The sequence below is a fragment of the Pan paniscus genome, chromosome 14 (genome assembly GCF_029289425.2).
Source record: "Pan paniscus chromosome 14, NHGRI_mPanPan1-v2.0_pri, whole genome shotgun sequence".
NCBI lineage: Eukaryota > Metazoa > Chordata > Mammalia > Primates > Hominidae > Pan > Pan paniscus.
The window spans coordinates 112,491,925-112,514,321 of NC_073263.2; the positions used below are offsets into that span (position 1 = coordinate 112,491,925).

The following is a 22,397-nucleotide window of genomic DNA, read 5'->3' on the forward strand; positions in this document are numbered from 1 at the left end:
TTTTTTAAAATAGCTGTGTGTGATGGGACACACCTGTCGTTCCAGCTACTGGGGAGGCTGAGGTGGGATGATTACTTGAACCCAGTGGTTTGAGGTTACAGTGAGCTATGATCATGTTATTGCACTCCAGCCTGGGTAACAGACCTGGTAAGACCTTGTCTCTAAAAAAAAATAAAAAATTTAAAAAGTTGTTTGTCCTTGCTTCTGTCTTAGCAGAATTCATGTTGTTCTGACAGGTGCTCTTTTCAAACTGATGTCTTATCCTTCTTAGTGCCTCAAACTATATCCTGTCCAGACATGTTATAACAAGTTAGTATGAGTTTATTTTAGTGCAAAAAAATTGAATTCACATATAGTTTTTTTCATAATATGCATTTTTCATGGACTTTTTGAAGACCCCTCATAATGGCAAAACTATACTCTACTAGGGATATAACCCTGACACACCCAGTGGAAAATATACAAAAGATGTCTGCTTTTAAGAAAATGTAATAAAGTTGGGCATTTCTTCTTAGTTTTTCAGAAATGGCCCCAAAGCTGAAAGAATAAGAAACAGAAATGCTTACTGTATTATACAAAATATGAATACATTTGAAGCCCTGATGCTCTGAACAGGAGAAAGAGCTGCTGAAGGCAGTAAATTCCCCTTGTAATGGATGAAGTTGTGAAAGGAAGATACACTGTTTAGTTAAAAAAAATAAAAACAGTGCAGAATGACTTCTATAAAATCGTTAAATTTATGTGTTAAAGAAACAACACACAAAATCCTAAAATGACACTACATGGTTTGACTACACCGTGTACAGTCACGGACTGCAGAGCAATGTTTGGGTCAATGGCAGACCACATACATGTTAATGGTCCCATAAGGTTATAATGAAGCTGAAACATTCCCGTTGCCTAGTATTTACCATACTGTACATTTTATTATCATCTTGGAGCATACTCCTTCTCCTTATTAAAAAAAAAAAGTTAACTGTCAAACAGCCTCATGCAGGTCCTTCAGGAGGTATCCAGAAGGCATTGTTCTCACAGGAGATGACAGCTCCATGCATGTCATTGCCCCTGAAGATCTTGCAGTGGGTCAGACCTGGAGATGGGAGACAGTGACAGTAATGATTCTGACCTGTGTAGGCCTGGGCTAATGTGTGTGTTTATGCCAGATTTTTAGCAAAAAAAAATGAGAAATAGAAGAAAGCTTATGGAATAAGGATATAGAGAAAGAATATTTTTGTACAGCTGTACAACGTGTTTGTGTTTGAAGCTAAGTATTATCACAACAGTCAAGTTAAAAAATTAAGTTTTTGAAGTAAAAATATTACAGTAAGCAAAGGTTAATTTATCATTGAAAAAGGAAAAGTATTTTAAATAATTTTAGTGTAGCCTAAGTGTACAGTGTTTATGAAGTCTACAGGAGTATACTGTAATGTCTCAGAACTTCATATTCACTCACATGTCACCCAGAGCAACTTCTAGTCCTGCAACCTCCATTCAGGGTAAGTGCCTTATACAGGTGTGCTATTTTTAATCTTTTAGACTGTATTTTTTACTGTACCTTCTCTATGCTTAGATACACAAATACTATTGTGTTACAATTGCCTACTATATTCAGTACAGTCACATGCTGTACAAGTTTGTAGTCTAGGAGGAATAGGCTGTACCATCTAGCCTAGGTGTGTAGTAGCCTGTACCATCTAGGTTTGTGTAAGCATACTCTATGATGCACAAGACAAAATCGACTAACAATGCATTTCTTGGGATGTATTCCCACATGACTGTGTTTTCTATGAGAACACAGAATGTAACTGCATAAAAGATCTGAAAAGTCCATACCACTTGATAAGAGGGTACCTGTGGGAAGCAGCGGCAGGCACTGGGAAGACATAGGTATTCAAGGAGAACTTTAGCTTTATCTAGTATGTTTTGGTTTTTTGGAATTACCTTAAAATGCACTTGCAGTGCTTCTGTCATTGAAAAGCGAATTTAATAACAATCTCTCCTTTTGCCAAGCAGTAGAGATCAGAACAGGACAAATTCTTGTCCTTTCATGTACCTCCAACTGACGTCAACTTGTAGAAACAGCACTGAAGATGGTCTGAATGGGAACTATTACAACACTGGGAGAAATAGAAGATAATCTTATTATCGAGGAAATAGTTACTACAGCCACACCAGCGTACAATAAACTCAGGACTTCAGTGAAGGTGAGATGCAGACTGGATCCAGAGGAACTTTGATAACAACTTAAAACACATGGTTTTCTGAGGACACTGGCATACACTTTCTCAAATGAGGACTTCCATCATTAAAATGAACCTTGAACTATAATCTCTAATCATTCCCAGTCCTATGAGCTCTGTTTTTCTTTATTATTGCTATGTCATGTGTGTTTAAAATAGAGGTTTCCTTACACCTAGCTGCTAACCAACCTGCTGCAATCTGACTTCTGCTGTTGGAATTGCTCCTGCCACATCCATCAAAGGCATAGCAGTTGCCGAACTTGAGAGCCATTTTTCAGACCTTTTAAGTATTCTCTTAGACATTGATTCTGCTGAGAGTTCCTCCTGAACTCTCCTCCCTTGCTCTACGAGGCTAGCATCTCTGACTCTCTTCTTATTTCTCTATGAATTCCTTGGCCTCTTTTACCTGCTATTCTTTTCTTCTGCCTATTTCTTAAGCATTGATGTCCCCCGAGCTCAGTTCTGGGTCCCTGTGTGAGTTGCCAAAATGGTCCAAATTCTACCTCCAACCACCCCACCCAAAGCCCTCACAGTGTGACTTTGTACGGTGGAGTCTGTTTCCCCATTCCTAGAATCAGGGCTGGTGCAGAGGAAGTGATGCTGTACTAGGTCTGGGCCAAGGCCTTGCATGCATCATCTCTGTCTTAGAGTCTGCCCAGTAGCAACGCAGCAAAAGCCTGAGCTGATTGGCGAGCTGTGCAATTGCAGGGTCAGATCCTATTTGACCTTGCAATCCATGTCCCAACCAATTGCCAGCAGCCCTAGAAACAGAGTGACCTCATTGACCAGCAGCTGAACCTAGACCTTTGAGAGAGTCCAGCCAGGACCAATAAAACCATCCAGCTGAGTCCAGCCCAAAGAGCTGACCCACAGATGTCTGTGCTAAATCAATGCTTGTTTATTATGTAGCAAAAAGCCAACTGTTACCTCCTCTTCTCAATTTTGGGGGACCTCCTTCCTCACAGGCATGACTTCAGCTTCTATGACCTGATGATGATTCTAACACAGTGCAAAAAAATGTTTTGATGGGATGAAGACACAGGCTTTTGAGACAATGCTTTTGAAGAATATTCGTTCCCTGGATTTCTTAGCTCCAGTACATTCTCATTTAGGACTTCCTCCTTTTGTTATATTCTGGACTTGATGTTATAGCTATGGTTATTATTTTCAAACTTACAATGACTTATTTGAACAAAATAATTGGGAAGATCAGAAACTGAAAGAAAACACACAGTGCTAGCTTTTACTCCTTATTCATGCATTTGAATAAAACCCCACAGTACACTTGAAAATAAATCCTAACGCAGGTGTTTGGCTAAGGTGCACATGAATGTGGAGCCTGCCCCAGTCACTAGTGGTGCCTAGCAAACCACTCCAACATTTAGTGACTACATAAAACTCCATCTTCTTAGGCTCACAGGGTTGGGGATTTGGAAAGGGCTTGGCAGGGACAGTTTATCTCCACCCCATGATGTCTGGGCCTCAGCTAGGAAGGTGAGAAGGCTAAGGGGTGAGTCAATGGCTCAGGACTAGAATATTCTGGTGGCAACTTCACTAACAAGTCTGTGGCTGACACTGGCCATTGGCTGAATTTCAGCTGGATGTTGGACCACTCTCCAAGTGCTCTCTCTGCCTCGGGCTGGTTTGGGCTTCCTTACGGCATGGCAGCTGGATTCCCAGAAGAGGCATCCCAAGAAAGCCAGGTTGAAATGCTTGGCATCTTTATAGTGTCGTCCAGTCTCAGAGGTCACATAACATCAGTTTAGCCACACTCTTGGTCAAGGCCATAGTGCAATTTGCTCGAATTCTAGTGCAGGAGACTGCTTGCTCAATAGAAGGAGTGTCAAGGTCACACTTTTTTTTTTTTTTTTTAAAGCACATGGAATGGATGACATTGTCGTGGTCATTCTTGGAAATTACAGTCTGAAACTGAAGCATATGCAAAATGCACCTGAAAATTCAGACATCTGTGCCTTGTGAGGAAAGGAGACACCACAGATCACCCTTTGGGAGGTGAGTTTGAGAAACAAGGAGGCATCTTCATAGACATTTGGTAGCTTGCCAACTTGATAGGCTGTTTAAATAACCTAAAACAGTGTTATCCAATCGAGGGCCCTTCCTCCATGAGAGGTCTTCTATGTCAGTAATAAAGGCATTTTTAATATTTCAAAATATTAGAGAAATTATGCATTGATTGGGCACAAAAGTAACTGAAATATAACTAAAACTTTTTTCCTACTTTGGGATGGAATGCAGGCTAAACGAAGCTGTGACTCACAGTTACATATGTTTTTATTAAATAAGAAAAGAATCACTAAATGAATATATCTTATTTGGTAGATAACTATTTCAAAACATGATAGCCTGCCATAGAAGGGCAGGGATTGGAAACAGAAATTTTGTTATAAATTGTCTTGACAAATTGAAAAAAAAGAGCAATAAAAATAGTGGAGCTAAGACCTGAGAGCCTCCCACCCAGAACTGGCGACTGATGACATGATGTCCGATTCACTCCATCTTTTAAAATATAAATGAAATAAAACAAATGAAGCTGGCTTTGTATCATCCCTGCTTCTGTCTCCCTTGCCCTCAGAGATGATCATTAAGAATCACAAATATTCTAACACCCAAAAATGCTCCATATGTATTTATATTCATGAATAGTTTCTATTGCATATCTGATGATTGATATAATTGGTCTCATGCTGCAAATGTCTTTTCCATTCAATATGTTTTTGAGTTTTTACATGTTGTTATAGAAAAATAGCTCACCTCTGCTCTATAGGATTCCATGGTGTGAATGCATCATAATTCTTTTTTTTTTTTCTTTTGAGACAGGGTCTTGTTCTGACACCCAGGCTGCAGCTCACTGCAGCCTTGACATTCCAGGCTCAAGTGATCCTCCCACCTCAGCCTCCCAAGTAGCTGGGACTACAGGCACACACTACCACGCCTAATTTTTGTAATCCCAGCACTTTGGGAGGCCGAGGCTGGAGGATCGCTTCAGCTCAGGAGTGTGAGACCAGCCTGGGCAACATGGTGAGAACACATCTCTACGAAAAACACATGCCTGTCTAATTTTTGTATTTTTTGTAGAGATGAGATCTCACCATGTTGCCCAGGCTGGTCTCAAACTCCTGAGCTCAAGTGATCCTCCTGCCTTGGCCTCTCAAAGTGCTGGGATGAAGGTGTGAGCCACTGCTCCTGGCCTAACTTATCTTAGTCTAACCAGCCGGTGGATGTTTAGGTTATTTCCATTGTTGTGCTATTCTGAAGAATGTTGCAGTGGAGCTTCTTGAATATGTCCTACTGTGTCTACGTGGAAGAGTTTCTCTCTGCAAATATCTAAAGGTAGAATTTTTTAGGTCACAGTATATGTACATTTTCAATTTTACTACATACTCCAAACAAGTTGTATGTATAAATGCCTTGGCAAATTTTATTGAAAATGTACTGTGTGCAAAACATTGTTTTACCACCTGTGAGAATATGCAGGTGAACCACAGTCCCCGAGTGAGGACAGAAGTCGCCCAGTGCTCTGACAGCCGACATACCCCTCATCATAGGTGTTTACCAGAGGCCAGATAAGAATCAGTCCAGAAACCAAGGCCTCAGAATTAAGGAGAAGATCCAGATGATTCTCTGGATTCAGGTTCATTTAAGATTCAGTGATTGGGCTGGGCGTGGTGGCTCATGCCTGTAATCCTAGCACTTTGGGAGGTTGAGGCTGGCAGATCACTTGAGGTCAGGAGTTTGAGACCAGCCTGACCAACATGGTGAAACCCCATCTCTACTAAAAATACAAAAATTAGCTGGGCGTTGTGGTGGGCACCTGTAATCCCAGCTACTCAGGAGGAGTAGCTGTACAAGCGCAGGAGAAGCACTTGTACCTAGGAGGTGGAGATTGCAGTGAGCCGAGATGGCGCCATTGCACTCCAGCCTGGGCGACAGAGTGAGACACCAAAAAAAAAAAAAAAAAAAAAGCAGTGATTGCCTGCAATTCTTATGTTTACCTTCCCCTCCAAAGTGATAAATATTTGTTTACTTTATTTTCTACTTAAATTTTTTTTTGTATTTTGCTTTTGTAAACATAATACATGTTCATTGTAAAAAAAATTAAGAAATTAAGAATAGTACAAGGAAGAATGTATTAAAATCACCCCATATGGCAGTTCCTCAAAAAATTAGAAATAGAAGTATTATATGATCTAGCAATTTTACTTCTGATTATATAACCAAAAGAATGGAAAGCAAGAACTCAGAGATACATGATATATAAACACTCATGTTCATAACAACATTATTCATAATAACCAAAAAGTGGAAGCCACTCAAGTTTCCATCTACAATGAATGGATCAACAAAATGTGGTGTGTGTGTGTGTGTGTGTGTGTGTATATGTGTGTATATATGTATACATATATACGTGTATATATATACATGTTTATATATGTGTATATGTATATACAAATAATATATATACATATAATATGTATAATTATATGTATATATAAATATATATTTTATACATTAATACATATAATATATAATATATATGTATTTTATATACATACATAAAATAACAGAGTATGATTAATATATAATATATATAACATAACAGAATATGATTGAGCCTTAAACAGGGAGGAAATTCTGACACATGCCACAACATGGATGAACTTGAGGACATTATGCCAAGTGAAATAAGCAATAATAAAATAAAGAAAATAAACAGTAATAACCAAGTGAAGAAATATCTAATTATTCCATTAATGTAAGGTATCTAGAGTAGTCAAATTCATAGAGACAGAAAGTAGAATGGTGGTTGCCAGAGGCTGGGGCAGGGAAATGGGGCATTACTGTTTAATGGGTATGGAGTTTCAGTTTTGCAAGGTGAAGCATTCTGGAGATGGACAGTGGTGATGGCTGCTGATATGGTGGCTCTGTGTCTCCACTGAAATCTCAGGTCAAATTGTAATCCCTAGTATTGGAGGAGGTTCCTGGTGGGAGGTGATTGAATCATGGGGTGGGCTTCACCCTTGCTGTTCTTGTGGTAGAATTCTCAGATCTAGTTGTCTGAAAGTGTGTAGCACCTCCCCCTTTGCTCTGTCTCTCACTCCACCATGGGAAGAAGGTGCTTGCTTACTCTTCACCTTCTGCCATGATTGTAAGTTTCCTGAGGCCTCCTCAAACATGCTTCCTGTACAGCCTGCGGAACTGTGAGTCAATTAAACCTCTTTCTTCCTAAATTATCCGGGCTCAGGTAGTTCTTTATAGCAGTGCGAGAGCGGACTAACACAGTTGCATAACGATGTGAATGTACTTAATGTCACTGAACTGGATGCTTAAACATGGTTAAGATGGTAAATTTTATGTTATGTGTATTTTGCCACAATTAAAAAGAAATCTTAAAAAGTAAGTGGCAAGAATGAGAAATGTTGTCATCCTCAAGATACTAAAGATCTGTTTCAATGACACGGATAAAGAAATCACCCTAAATATCACCATCTTCAACATCAACATCAAAGATTCTGAAATTTAGTTAAAGAAAAAGAAGTGAAAGTGAATGATTTCTTTACTCAAAGGTTAATAAGAGAGAGTTTTTTTTTTTTTTAGTTAAGAGGGCAAGTCATAATGGTCTTTTAAACTGTGTTTAAATTTTAAACAGCATTTGACTTCTGGCTCTAAAAAATGAGGATTTTAGCACTTTTACACTTCTTCCCAACTTCTGTCTTCTGACCTCCCAAGTTTTGTGAAGATTTTTACTCTCAAGGCTGAGAAATATACCTTCTATTCTGTAGTCTTAAAGTGACTGGGGCTCTAGCATTAATGCTCCATTTACATGAAGCATTTACTTAATACCATTCCTGTGATGTGCCTTTATTTTCAAGCGTTTTTCTTAAAAAAAAAGTATTAATTGACTGTATTTCATTAAGAAAGGGTCAAATGTGTTGAGCTTTCTAACTCTTTATTATGTGGACACTTTTCACATGGCCTATATACTCGAGCAACACCTTGGCTTGGAATAAGTGCCTTTGGTTACATTGCATTTCCTTCAGAACTTTGTAGATTGCTACTGTATTTTTTGGGAATAGAGTAAAATACCAACTCAATTTATACCCCTTGTGAAGGATTTGAATTTTTTTTTTTTTTTTGCCCCATAGAATGAAGAATTTTTCCCTCATCTTTGAAGTTCAATAATTTAATACATTTTCCAGACCATGAATCATCAGGGAAATGCAACTTAAAAAAAATGAGATGCTCTATGCACACATTGTAGCAGCCAAAATTCAAAAGACGGACAGCACTAAACCGTAGTGAGGATACAGAACAAGGAAAACTCTCATATCCTGTAGTGGGAATGTGCAATGATACGGCTACTTTGGAAAACTGTTTAGCGGTTCTGTGAAAACTTAATCATACACCTGCCATGACTCAGCCTTCCCACTTTCATGTATTTCGCCAAGAGAAGGAAAAACTTACGTCCACAAAAAGACTTGTGATAAAGGCTTATAGCAGCTTCGTTCAAAATAGCCAACACTGGTGGGAGGAAATCAGTGGTAATTGGATAAGCAGGATATATTATCTCCAGGCAATGGAACACAATTTACCAATAAAAATAAATCACTGGAGGGCGATGTCTTCCTGCGTGGGGTGGGTTGATTCCGGAGCTCTCTCAGGTCCCCAGCGCCGCGCCCCTGCCGCTTCATCTCGCAGGGCACACGAGCAGCCCCAGCAGCTCCACGCTCCCATGCGCCCCAGCAGGTTCTGGTCCTCTCTGCTGGGACAGATTAGGACCCTTGGAGGCCACGGCCCTGATGCGCCAGCCCGGGCTGGCGCTGGAGACCGGGGCGCCCTTGGCAGGACGGGGAGGCGGGTCACGGTTGATTTCTGGTTTCCCTGTGACCTGAGCAGGTTTGCACACAGTGGAAAGCGCTGCGTTTCTTTTCTTTTTTCTTTTTTTTTTATTATACTTTAAGTTTTAGGGTACATGTGCACATTGTGCGGGTTAGTTACGTATGTATACATGTGCCATGCTGGTGCACTGCACCCACTAACTCGTCATCTAGCATTAGGTATATCTCCCAATGCTATCCCTCCCCCCTCCCCCCTCCCCACAGCAGTCCCCAGAGTGTGATATTTCCCTTCCTGTGTCCATGTGATCTCATTGTTCAATTCCCACCTATGAGTGAGAATATGCGGTGTTTGGTTTTTTGTTCTTGCGATAGTTTACTGAGAATGATGTTTTCCAATTTCATTCATGTCCCTACAAAGGACACGAACTCATCATCTTTTATGGCTGCATAGTATTCCATGGTGTATATGTGCCACATTTTCTTAATCCAGTCTATCATTGTTGGACATTTGTGTTGGTTCCAAGTCTTTGCTATTGTGAATAATGCCGCAATAAACATACGTGTGCATGTGTCTTTATAGCAGCATGATTTATAGTCCTTTGGGTATATACCCAGTAATGGGATGGCTGGGTCAAATGGTATTTCCAGTTCTAGATCCCTGAGGAATTGCCACACTGACTTCCACAATGGTTGAACTAGTTTACAGTCCCACCAACAGTGTAAAAGTGTTCCTATTTCTCCACATCCTCTCCAGCACCTGTTGTTTCCTGACTTTTTAATGACTGCCATTCTAACTGGTGTGAGATGGTATCTCATTGTGGTTTTGATTTGCATTTCTCTGATGGCCAGTGATGATGAGCATTTTTTCATGTGTTTTTTGGCTGCATAAATGTCTTCTTTTGAGAAGTGTCTGTTCATGTCCTTCGCCCACTTTTTGATGGGGTTGTTTGTTTTTTTCTTGTAAATTTGTTTGAGTTCATTGTAGATTCTGGATATTAGCCCTTTGTCAGATGAGTAGGTTGCGAAAATTTTCTCCCATGCTGTAGGTTGCCTGTTCACTCTGATGGTAGTTTCTTTTGCTGTGCAGAAGCTCTTTAGTTTAATTAGATCCCATTTGTCAATTTTGGCTTTTGTTGCCATTGCTTTTGGTGTTTTAGACATGAAGCCCTTGCCCATGCCTATGTCCTGAATGGTAATGCCTAGGTTTTCTTCTAGGGTTTTTATGGTTTTAGGTCTAACGTTTAAGTCTTTAATCCATCTTGAATTGATTTTTGTATAAGGTGTAAGGAAGGGATCCAGTTTCAGCTTTCTACATATGGCTAGCCAGTTTTCCCAACACCTTTTATTAAATAGGGAATCCTTTCCCCATTGCTTGTTTTTCTCAGATTTTTCAAAGATCAGATAGTTGTAGATATGCGGCGTTATTTCTGAGGGCTCTGTTCTGTTCCATTGATCTATATCTCTGTTTTGGTACCAGTACCATGCTGTTTTGGTTACTGTAGCCTTTTAGTATAGTTTGAAGTCAGGTAGTGTGATGCCTCCAGCTTTGTTCTTTTGGCTTAGGATTGACTTGGCGATGCGGGCGTTTCTTAAGATATTGTGGGTAGCGGCAAAATCATCCGTGAGAAGCGCTGGGAAGCTAAGAGCTCAGGCCCTCTTTCCACTCCGTTACCCAAATGGCGCAGACCCCCGCAGGCCACCCACGAGGTCGCCCTACCTGGCAGAGTTGGGAGCCGAGGCACAGCGTGTGCCAGCAGGAGGTCCGGATGTCCGAGGTATCCCAGGTGGGAGTCCACGCAGGGGTAAGGGCACACTCTCCGGGACACCCCCGCCTCCCTCACTTCCGCGCGCACGGTGGTGACATCTGGGAGGAAACTCTCCGCAATGCAAGCACCCCGCTCCAGCGCTGCGCCATACCCCACCACTTGGACCCGCACGGGGCTTCCTCCTAGGATGAGCGGCCAGCTGGTACGCACATAGGAACAGCTCCATGGGTGACAGCCCCAGTGACTTCCAGCACCTTCAGGGCAGAGCCCACAGCCTCCTGCCGGGAGACTCCACGAAGAAGCCTCACCGTGGCCAGTGGGCTTCCTGACGTGCATACCATTCCCAAGATTGCTTCCTCAATGATGTGGTGGAGGAGCAGAGGGAGCACTCCATGGATGCCGATGACATCGAGCTGGAGAACGACAGACCCTGGAGGTGGAGACACAGGACTCCTGAGGGCACAGGCTCAGACCAGGAACTGCAGTCCGTGGTGAGGAAAAGGGTGCAGAGAAAAGCCCAGGCTGGCCACCACCTGCTGGTCCCTGAGTGCCCTCCCTCCTCCTGTCCCCCAGGTGGGAGCTGCCGGGCTCTGCTCACCCGCCCTCTTCCTGTCCCCTAGGTGGGAGGGCAGCCAGCAATGAATTGTGGACCACAGCATGTCAGCACCCCAGGGATCTAGTCCAGGGATTCTTTTTTTCAACACCTGTAAACATGGGAAGCTGTTTTTCAAACAAATACAATGTGTGAAACAGATCAAAATGAGAAACTGGAAAAAAAAATAAACAAATGACTGATATGCACAGCACCATGGAAAAAATCCCCAAACCATTATACACAGTGAGAAAAGCTACACACAAAAGATATATAACTGAATGTTCCTTTTTGTATAAAATTCTAGGAAAGGCAAACTAATCTATAATGTCAACAAGCAGATCAAGAAAGCTTGGGTCAGAGGGAGGAATAGACTACACAGGAGGAACATCTGCCATTGATGGAGATGTTCTGTTTTCTGGGTATTTGCAGTGGTTTTTGGGTGTCTCTGTCAAACTCAGTGAACCACACACTTTGAATGGGTGCACTTTATTGCACATAAATTAGACCTCAATAAAGTTAAATCTTATCAACAATATAATAATTTAATTAGTGTATCTCTTGGCATTGAGTCCTAGAATTTGATGTGTTCTTTTGGTCTAAAGATTTAATTTATTTTTCATTTAGGATAAATTTTCTTGTAACTCTTCTTAATGTACTGTTTATTCTCTGTTTAGTTTGAAATCTCTAGAACACCAATTATGCATATGTTGGATCATCTTTTTTGTCTTCAATATCAATTAGTTTTGCTCTGACCTCTAGGTTTTTATTATCTGCATTCATTGTGATTATGTTAAACCTTTCTTCTATGGCAGTAATTCCCTTTCAGCCACGTCTGTTTTGTACGTAGATTTTTCAAATTTCTTAATTAGTTCTTTAATATTATTTTGTCTCTGGTTTTATGCTTTTCACAAACTTTTTCATATCATGGCAGACACAGAAAATGATAATATTTTTGCAGCATTTGGATATAAATGGCTGATGTTCTTTGTGGTCAGAAGATAACTTATCCAATAATCTTCACTATTATAGGCCTTCTTCAGCCTTCCTGAAGGCCAAGAATATCAGTATCTGACACAAGTTGAGCAATTCTGCCCTATTTGTTTCTTTGGGCTGCAATATTTCTTTTAATTTCATTTACTTTTTTAGACATCCTGTCTTTTAACTCTTCTGTTTTATTAAATTTCTGTTGTTAAATAGTTGTTTTATAATCACAGCCAACAGGCATATGAAAATATGCTAAATATCACTAATTATCAGAGAAATGCAAATCAAAACCACAGTGAGATTATCATCCTACTCCAGGTAGAATGGCTATTACTAAAAAGACAAAACCAACCATCCAAACAAACAACCAAACAAACAAAAAATAGATGTTGGAGAGGATGTGGAGAAAAGGAAACTCTTATACACTGCTGGTGGAAACTAGTACAGTCACTATAAATAACAGTATGGAGGTTTCTCAATAAACTAAAAATGGAATTACCATTTAATCCAGCAATCCCACTACTGGGTATCCACCCAGAGGAAAAGAAATCAAAATATCCAAGGGTTATCTGCACTCAAGTGTTGATTGTAGCACTATTTACAATAACTAAAATATGGAATCAACCTAAGTGTCCACCAGTGGATGAATGGATAAAGAAAATGTGATACATATACACAATAGAATACTATACAGCCACGAAAAATAATGAAATCCTGTCATTTGCAGCAACATGGATGGAACTGCAGGTCATTATCTTAAGTGAAATAGGTCAGGCACAGAAAGACAATATCATGTCCTCTCACATGTATGTGGGAGCTAAAAACTTTGAGCATGTGGAGGTACAGAGTGGAATATAGAGAACAAACTGGGAAAAGTGAGTTAGGGAAGGCAGGGGGAGGATGAAGAGAAGTGAGTTAAATGGTACAATCATACAATAAGATAAAAGGAATAAAACCAATGTTTGATAGCAGCACAGGGTAACTATGTTTAACAAAAACATTGCACTTGGCAGATGGACACCCTGAGGATCCTGGCTTGAGCACTACACATGATACGCATGTCACACATTTCTTCATGCGCCTCATGAATTTGCACAAAAAAATGTAAAAAAAATTGTTTTATGTATCAAAGCACTTTTGGAGGATTTACTCCATTTTTTGGAGGAAAAGATTGTGTGTACGTGCATGTGTGTGTATTTTACATTACTCTCAAGATATATTTCCATTTGGATGAAGTAATATTGTATAGAGCCAGCATTTAAAAAAAATTCTTGCTCATACTTGTGTGGCTTTTTGTGTTGATACAGCGGTTATTTTCTCCATTGTGCTATTGTTTGAGATCCAGGAATTTTGCGTTCAAGACAGTTTTTGGATAGCCTATGAGTAAGGCAGGGAGGAAGGTGTCCAGTTGAGGTGATGTTCAGTCTTCCTTAGACACTTGTACCCTAGTCTTGTTTCTGAGAGTTTGCTATACATCCATGGCAGTATTGACTCCTCCCACATGGAATGTATACACCATCACAGTGGTGGGGTCTGACCCTGGCTTCAGGAGTACAATTCACTGTATAAGCTTCCCTTTCATGTGAGGTCACTAGCCATTGCTGTTTATGCCTCTTGTTTTACGTATTTTTTTCGTCTTTGCAGCTCTGCATATTTTAGAATATGAGTACAAAATTCTCAGATTTTATTTGTTTATCTGACTTTTTTTGTTTTAATTTTTATTTTAAGTTCAGGACCACAAGTACAGGTTTGTTATATTGGTAAACTTGTGTCATGGGGATTTGTTGTGCAGATTATTTCATCACCAGGTATGAAGCCGAGTACCCATTAGTAATTTTTCCTAATCCTTTCCCCCTCCCAACCTCCACCCTCCAATAGGCCCCAGTGTTCCCCTCTATGTGTCCATGTGTTCTCACCATTCAGCTCCCACTTATAAGTGAGAACATGAAGTATTTGGTTTTCTGTTCCTGTGTTAATTTGCTAAGGATAATGGCCTCCAACTCCATCTATGTTCCCACAAAAGACATGATCTCATTGTTTTTCATGGCTGAATAATGTCATTTATAGTGAACCAGATCCTTCACTTTAAAGGACATTATTGTGACACCTGGAGACACATGAATAAAGCCTGAGGTTGGGTGGGATGGTGGTCAGCAGAGCTGCCCTGCGTGATGGCCAGGGGTAGTCTAGGAGGAGTGTGTCCTTGTTTCTCAGAATCACACACCAAAACTTTTGGGCATGATAGGGCAGGAACTTCAGATAGTTTAGAAAAGAAAAAGGTATAAAGCCAGTTCAAAATAAATAAACCAGAAACTGACTAATGAAAAGAGGAAATTTATATATAATGTTATCAGAAATCAGTAGGGAAGGGATTAGATATCATGACTTAGCATTGGGGGAAATAAGTTTTAAATCACCACCTCACACCACTCTCTAAGGTATATTCCACGTGGAATAAAAAGATGAATGTCACAAGCTAGACCAAGGGCTAATGTTCTGCCACATGTAGAGAATACTTTAAAAATACCTGTCAAATCCCAATGGCATTTTTGCAGAAATAGTAAAATCCATCCTAAAATTCATATGGAATCTCAAGGAACATTGAACTGACAAAACAGTCTTGAAGAACAAAGTTGGAGGTCTCACATTTCCTGACTTCAAAACATACTACAAAGCTATAGTAGTTCTAAAAATGTGGTACTGGTATAAAGATATACCTATAGACCAATGGAATAAAATACACAGCCCAGAAGTAAACTCTTGCATATATTGACAAATGGTTTTCAACAAGGGTGCCAAGATCATTCAAAGGGGGAAAAAGCAGTCTTGCCATGAAGTGATGTTGAGAAAATTAGAGATTCATTCACATGCAAAAGAATGAAGATGGACCCTTACCTTCTACCACGTATAAATATTACTTAATAGTAATTACCATATATGAATACACTTACATTAGTTATAATTTTAGCTCTTATTAAATATTATTTTGTAAGATTCAACTCTTACTAAACATAAGATTAAAACTATAAAACTCTTAGAAGAAAACACAGGGGAACCTTCATGACATTGCAGTTGGCAGTAATTTATTGAATATGATACTGAAAGCACAGGCAACAGAGGAAATAAGACATAAATTTGACCACATCAAAATTTAAAACTGCACCACAGGACACAGCCATCAAAGGCAACCCATGGGATGTGAGAAAATATGTGCGAATCAGATACTTGATAAAAGGTTGATATCTAGAATATGTAAAGAATTCCCACAACTCAACAACAACAACAACAACAACAAACATTTTTAAATGGGCAAAGGAATTAAATAGACATTTCTTCAAGGAAGATCTACAAATGGCCAAGAAGCACATGAAAAGATGCTCAGCATCACTAATCATTAGGGAAATGCAAATCAAAACCACAGTGAGACACCATCTCACACCCACTAGGATGCCCACAATGAAAGATGATTCGAGTTGAAGGACATGGATATTTTCTCTCACCACAATGAATTAAACTAGAAATAAGTAATAAAAAGACACTCGGAAAATCCTCACGTATAGCAAGTAACATATACACATCTAAACAACCCATGAGCCACAGAAGATAACATGGTGGAAATTTAAAAGTATTTTGAATTAAGTGATAATGAAAGTACTACGTTTCAGTAGCTTTTAGGTTACAGCTAAAGCCTTGCATAAAGAGAAGTATGAATTTAGAAACATATATTATGGGGGGAAAAAAGCCAAAATAAGCTGAGTATGCATTTTAAGAAGTTAGGAAAACAGCAGCATTTTAAATCCAAAGAAACTATAAAAATAAGATAAAAGCAAAAATTAATGAAATAGGAAATAAGTGTATAATAGAGAAGATCAATAAAACCATTATTTTATTTGGTTCTTTGAAATAACTAAAAAATCTAATCATCCATTGGTGAGACTGAGCAAAAAAAAGAGGGACGGTATAAAAATTTCAAGAATATAAAAGGGCACATCTAATCTTATTAAAATAATAAGAAGATATTATAAGCAACTTTTTATTCAATAAACTTGAAATTTTACATAAGATAGACAAATTCTTTTAAAAAGTACAAATTTCCAAAATATACAAAGAAAAAATCCTTTATCATCCTAATTCTGAATTTATTGTCTGAAGATGTAACTTAAAACCTTCACGCAAATAACTCTTTAATCCCAAATGAATTCGCCAGTAAATTCTTATAAACATCTAACAATGAAATGGCAGTCAAACACAAATTCTTACAGAGAATAAGTAAAGAAGGAGCACTGCATATTTATTTTATGACACCAAAACAGCATTGATGCCAAAACCTGACATTTCAGGAGAGGAAAACTCCAAGCCAACTGTGTTAGGCCGGTTTTGCATCACTATAAAGAAATACCTAAGACTGGGTAATTTGTAGAGAAAAGAGGTTTAACTGGCTCCTGGTTCTGCGGGCTGTAAGGAAGCTTGGCTCCAGCATCTGCTCAGCTTCTGGGAGGCCTCAGGGAGCTTTCGCTCATGGCGGAAGGTGAAGCGGGAGCAGGCACGTCACCCATTGAGAGCAGGAGCGAGAAAGAGAGGGAGACGGAAGGCGCCACACACTTTTAAACAACCAGATCTCGGGCGAACTGATTCACTATCTTAAGGATGCACCAAGGGGATGATGCTAAACTGCTCATGAGAAATCCACCCTGTGATCCAATCACCTCCCACCGAGCCCCACCTCTAATACTGGGATTACATCTCAACATGAGATTTGGCAGGACGAATATCCAAACCACATCACTAACCACTCACGAGCCTAGATGGAAACCATGAGCACGTCAGGTTTATTCCAGGAATACAAGATGGGTTAACGTTTGGAAATTAACCAGTATAATTCATCACGTTAACAAGAAAGAAAAAAGAAAAATCATTTGATTATCTTAATCTGTGCAGAAAAGTGTTTAATAAATACACATTTGTAATATAAGAATATGGAACTTTCTTATCCAAATTAAGGGAAACTACAAAAACCTTACAGCAGGCATCACACGGAACATAGTGAAATGTTGATGGTGTTCTGAGATTAGGAACAAACAAGAACGCTCACTTACCCACATATGTTCACCTTTTACTGGAGGTGCTCGCTGGTGCAGTATGGCATAGAAATAAAAAAGATTGGGTAGGGAAAAAAATAAGACAATTCTATTAGTGGATGTTGTGATTTTATATGTAGAAAGCTTAAAAGATTTCAAATATAATTAGAATTAATAAGTAAGTTTAAATCGTTTATGGGTGCAGGGTCAACATTTTTTTTTAAGATGGGGTCTCATTCTGTCACCCAGGCTGGAGTGCAATGGCATGATCAGAGCTCACTGCAGCCTTGACCTCCAGGGCTCAAGCAGTCCTCTTACCTCAGCTTCTGGAGTAGATGGGACTACAGACACACACCACAACGCCCAGCTATAGGGTCAATGTTTTTTAAAAAAACAGTTGTGTTTCTGTACACGAGTAACAAACAGAAACATGAATAAAAACATCAGCTGTCAAATGTATTTAACAGGAGCTGTGCAAAGGTTCTGTGCAGAAACAGCATTACTGTGAGAAATAAAGAAATTCTAAATAAATGGAGGGAGATGCTAAATTGGGAAGATGATGTCATAAAGGAGTTAATTCTCTCTATAGTGATGCGTAGATAGCTGAAATTGCACTGCAAATATCAAAGGATTTTTACAGGCTGTTGTGTGGGAATGACCTTGATGCAAGGGTGGTCTCAAGGTCACTGTCAGGCAGGCGGTCCCAGAGGCCTTTGACGTACTGAGTCTCTCACACATCTTTGCCGGTTGAGATGTGTAACTGAAAAATCCCTGCCCAAAACAAGAGTGTTGGGGTCATGTGAAAGGATTCCTTTGTTCATACCCATGGGATCCACAATGTGGCCTCAAGTTACATATAAACCTTTGTGCTGGTAGAAGAATGATGATAGTTAATGCTCGCTGAGTACTTACAAGGATAGCAGTACTTTAATCTTTTCACGTTATGCGTGCCACTCGCATGACATGTACACACACCAGCTCATTTACTCTATGTATACTGCTTTGATTCTGAAATCTTGCTCAATACTATAACACAAAATGCATCGAGGAGAGGTGCTAGAGAGTTAGGAACTGCATCTTCAAGTGGAAAAATACCAAAACTCCATAAAATATGTCAAAGAGGTTTATTCTGAGCCAACATGAGTGACTGCAGCCTGGGGAAAACACAAACCCAAGAAGCCCTGAGTGGGTGGTTTCGAGGCAGTCGGTATGCAACTCATACATTTCAGGGAGGCAGGAGGTACAGGCAAAGTCATGGATCAATACCTGGAGGTTATACTTTGGCTTGGCACAAAAAGGTGAGATATCTTCAAGTGGCGGCTTACAGATCATAGGCAGGATTAAAGATTCTTTGATGTGCAGTTGATTAAAAGAACAAAGCTTTCTCTGAAAACTCGGAGTCAGCAGAAAGGCATATTTAAGTTGAGATCAGGACTTCTGCTCATCATCATGGGGTACTATGCTGGAGCCAGGTCGCAAGTGCAAACCACAAGACACTGGAAGAAAATGACCTGTTTAGCAAGATTGACAGTCTGCAGAGATGACTCCTCCAGGCCCCTTAGGAAGGAATTTTGAATAAAGAGAAAAAGTTCAGGTCTCAGACTCCTAAGGCAGCATGTGGCTTTAGTCCCAGGGCCAAGAGCAAGGGTGGCCCTTGCTGATGCCTCCGAGGCCCTGTGTGCCCTCTGAGGCTGGTTGAGGGCAGCTTGAGAAGAGTCTCTGCTTTATCTGGATGATGAGGAAGCCTGGCAGCGTCCTCTTTTGGAAGATCCCCACAGAGGCCCTGCAGAGGTACAGTCAGGCCAGCATGCTGGAGAGCCAGAAGAAAAGCCAGCAGGCACTGAGCTAAGGCTGTGTAATAGGCTGGACAGGAGGGGAGAGATTTGGGAGAAATTTAAGAAGCAGGCTGGGCGCGGTGGCTCATGCCTGTAATCCCAGCACTTTGGGAGGCCCAGGCAGGCGGATCACAAAGTCAAAAGATCGAGACCATCCTGGCCAACATGGTGAAACCCTGTCTCTACTAAAAATACAAAAATTAGCTGGGCATGGTGGTGCGCGCCTGTAGTCCCAGTTACTTGGGAGGCTGAGGCAGGAAAATCGCTTGAATCTGGGAGGCGGAGGTTGCAGTAGCCGAGATTGCACCACTGCACTCCAGCCTGGTGACAGGATGAGACTCCGTCAAAAAAGAAAGAGAGAGAAAGAAAGAAAGAGAGAGAGGGAGGGAGGGAGGGAGGAAGGAAGGAAGAAAGGAAGGAAGGAAGGAGGAAAGGAAGAAAGAAATTTAAGAAGCAAAATTCTCAGGACTTGGTGATCTAGTGGGTGTAAACATTGCGAGGAAAAAGCCATTTAAGATGAATTCCAAGTGACCGGCTGAAATGTGCAATGGATATTCACTTTGTAAATAGAGTGCGCAGGAGAGGGTGTTTGGGTGGAGAAAATGGGGAGATGATTGGGTGCCTGTGAGCTGCAGTGTGGAGCACTCACGTGCCATAGAGATGCCGGGCAGGGTCGGGAGACTGGGCTCAGCAGCTCGGGGGTGCCGAGGTGGTAGCATCCAGGAGACCACCTGGGAGCGTGTGTCCAAGGGAAGTGGACTCCTTCCCCCACCACACTCTTCTCTCTGCTGCAGGGACAGCCCCCAGAACAGTTCTTCTGTCGAAGGTTCTGAAGGACCCAAGACAGGTCAGTTCTCCATGGAACGTGGAAAAGGCTACTAAAAAGTACAGGCGCGTATTAGTTAGAATCTGGTTTGGGGGACACGAAGCAGAAAGAAAAGCACGACATTGTAAAACAGATATGACTGTTGCGCCCATTGCTAAATTATACAGTGTGCCACAAGGGTCAAAAGGATGGTCCGTGAACACGCAGGCTCAGGGTCGGACTCCGATGGGGATGCATTTCCAGATGCACGCCAGGTCAGTGCTGGGCATTCCTGCCACTCGGGTCCTCTCCCTAACGCCTCTACTGGTCCAACTGCCTTGTAATCACCGCTCTCCACTGGTTCTTTGACAAAGCGTTTTCAACCCCGATCTGCAGGCTTTAAAAGTGTTTTTAACCCCTACCTTGTTGCTGACCTAGGAAAAGGTTGCTGTCCCATTCTGTGCTAGTGATGCTAGCTGAGCACTTTTCTTTTTTACAGTGAAATTCTGGCCAGAGCCCAGTGGGACCCGTGACAGGCTGTTTCCGAGTCCTCCCAGGCTCTGCTGGAGGCTGCACACCTACGTTCGGTCTTGTGCCTTTGTCCCACATCGCCACGATGGGCCTCGAGCGGTCCCTGCTGCCCAGCGCTGTGGAGCTCCCCGGGTGTGTGGGCACAGCATGGCTGCAGGGCTCACTGCCCTCAGCTGTTGGGACTGCCATCCTGGGTCGCCACTCACTCCAGAGAGTGCCTACCATCCCCACGCTGCAGCCATGGTTACAGGACAGAACTCCCTGTCTTCGTGGGCAAAGCCTCCATGGACTCACCGCTTTGTGCCATCAAATTGCAGCAGTGTGGCTGGAGCAGTTGGCGGCCCTGATGCCCGGCGCTCAGAGAACGCATCCGGGATGCGCTCAAGGATGCTGCCAACAGGGTTCTCAGCCTGCCCGTGGAGTCTGTCTTCCTAACTTGGCACCCGTGCCATCGTTGGACCAAGATGTCATTGGGCACCGTCCCCTCCGGACAGATGCTTTCCAGCCCAGGCAGCCAGAAGGACACTAAGCTCGTGGCATCTGGGATGGCACGGATAGACATGGCATTAAAGCCGACTTTACCCTCTTCTTCTTCCTCTTTGTCACGGGGTAGAAAAGTGAGCCGCTCCAACACCCAGCTGCACCAATTTAAGGTCTTAACCATAGCCTCTAAAGGAGGTCTAAAGCCCTCCCAAATGTGGTTGCTGTAAAAATTGAGACCGTTTTCCACATGCTGCTCCAAAATCCTTTACCTCTTTCCACCTTTTCTCTCCCCATAGGCAAATGGCAGCTACGGCCACAAGAGAAAGCCCAGCTCATTTAAGTAAAGTAATTGATTTGGACACCTGAAAACTAACAGCAGTTAGAAATTTTAGAATGAACCACTGAGTAGACCAAATGAATTTAAATCAATTATCTAAGGTTTAATGTTTAAAGGGGGTTTAATTTTATGTATCTAGTTGCACCTTGATTATTCAGTTTTGAAGTTCCATGCATCAAAGTTTTAATCTCAGAATGAACACTAGACTCCCTGGGCTTCCCCTGCAGACTGGCATGTGCTTAGGGAATGCAGGTGAGCCAGGAGGCAGCCAGTCATGAAGTCAACCGAGGCTTCCCAGCTGCCATGCCAGCCGCTGTTGTAGTTCCCGAGCAGAGATCACCCTCAGCGTCATCACAGACAACTTTTGTGGAGAGCTCATGTGTGCTGGCCAGTTCTCTATGCCTCTGTGGCTTTCTCACAATGGGCCACATTGGGTCTAAATCTTAACTTTCTTGCAAAGAAGTCACACTTCTCAAATACAGGCTGTGTTAAGCGAATGATCATTTGGGCAGCCATGTTTAATAGAAATGCTGTTGCTATCCCAGGCTCATTCTTGCTATCTTAAGATAGATTTGTTCTTCATTAACAGCTGTTTCACCAATGGGTGTCTGTTTGCTGAATGACAAGTCCTGCAGTCTCATGACTTCATGCTGGATAACGCCAGGCACAGGTGCATTTAGAAGGGTGAAGTGGCTCTTTCTGTAGGCCCAGGCCAGCTCTGGCCTTTCTCTTGTAGCCAAAGAGCTGTGGTAGAGACACCTGTCCCCAGGAAGCAGCTCACTCCTGTCCTACAACCCTGAGGCGGGCAGGGCAGGCACTACCGCCCAGCTGTCCTAGTCCTGATGTGAGTCAGTGACCTAGAATCCGGAGTCTTCCCAACAGCCAG

The 22,397-nt window shown here is 41.5% G+C and overlaps 1 long non-coding RNA gene across 1 annotated transcript in view; it reads left to right on the top strand.

Moving 5' to 3' along the window:
- Positions 1-3,445: 3,445 nt before the first annotated feature.
- LOC117975675 (uncharacterized) overlaps positions 3,446-22,397 on the top strand; it is a 67,819-nt gene continuing 48,867 nt past the window's right edge. Inside the window, exon 1 of the long non-coding RNA XR_010109651.1 lies at positions 3,446-4,253. This is a non-coding gene — a long non-coding RNA (uncharacterized LOC117975675). The remainder of the gene's footprint in view (positions 4,254-22,397) is intronic.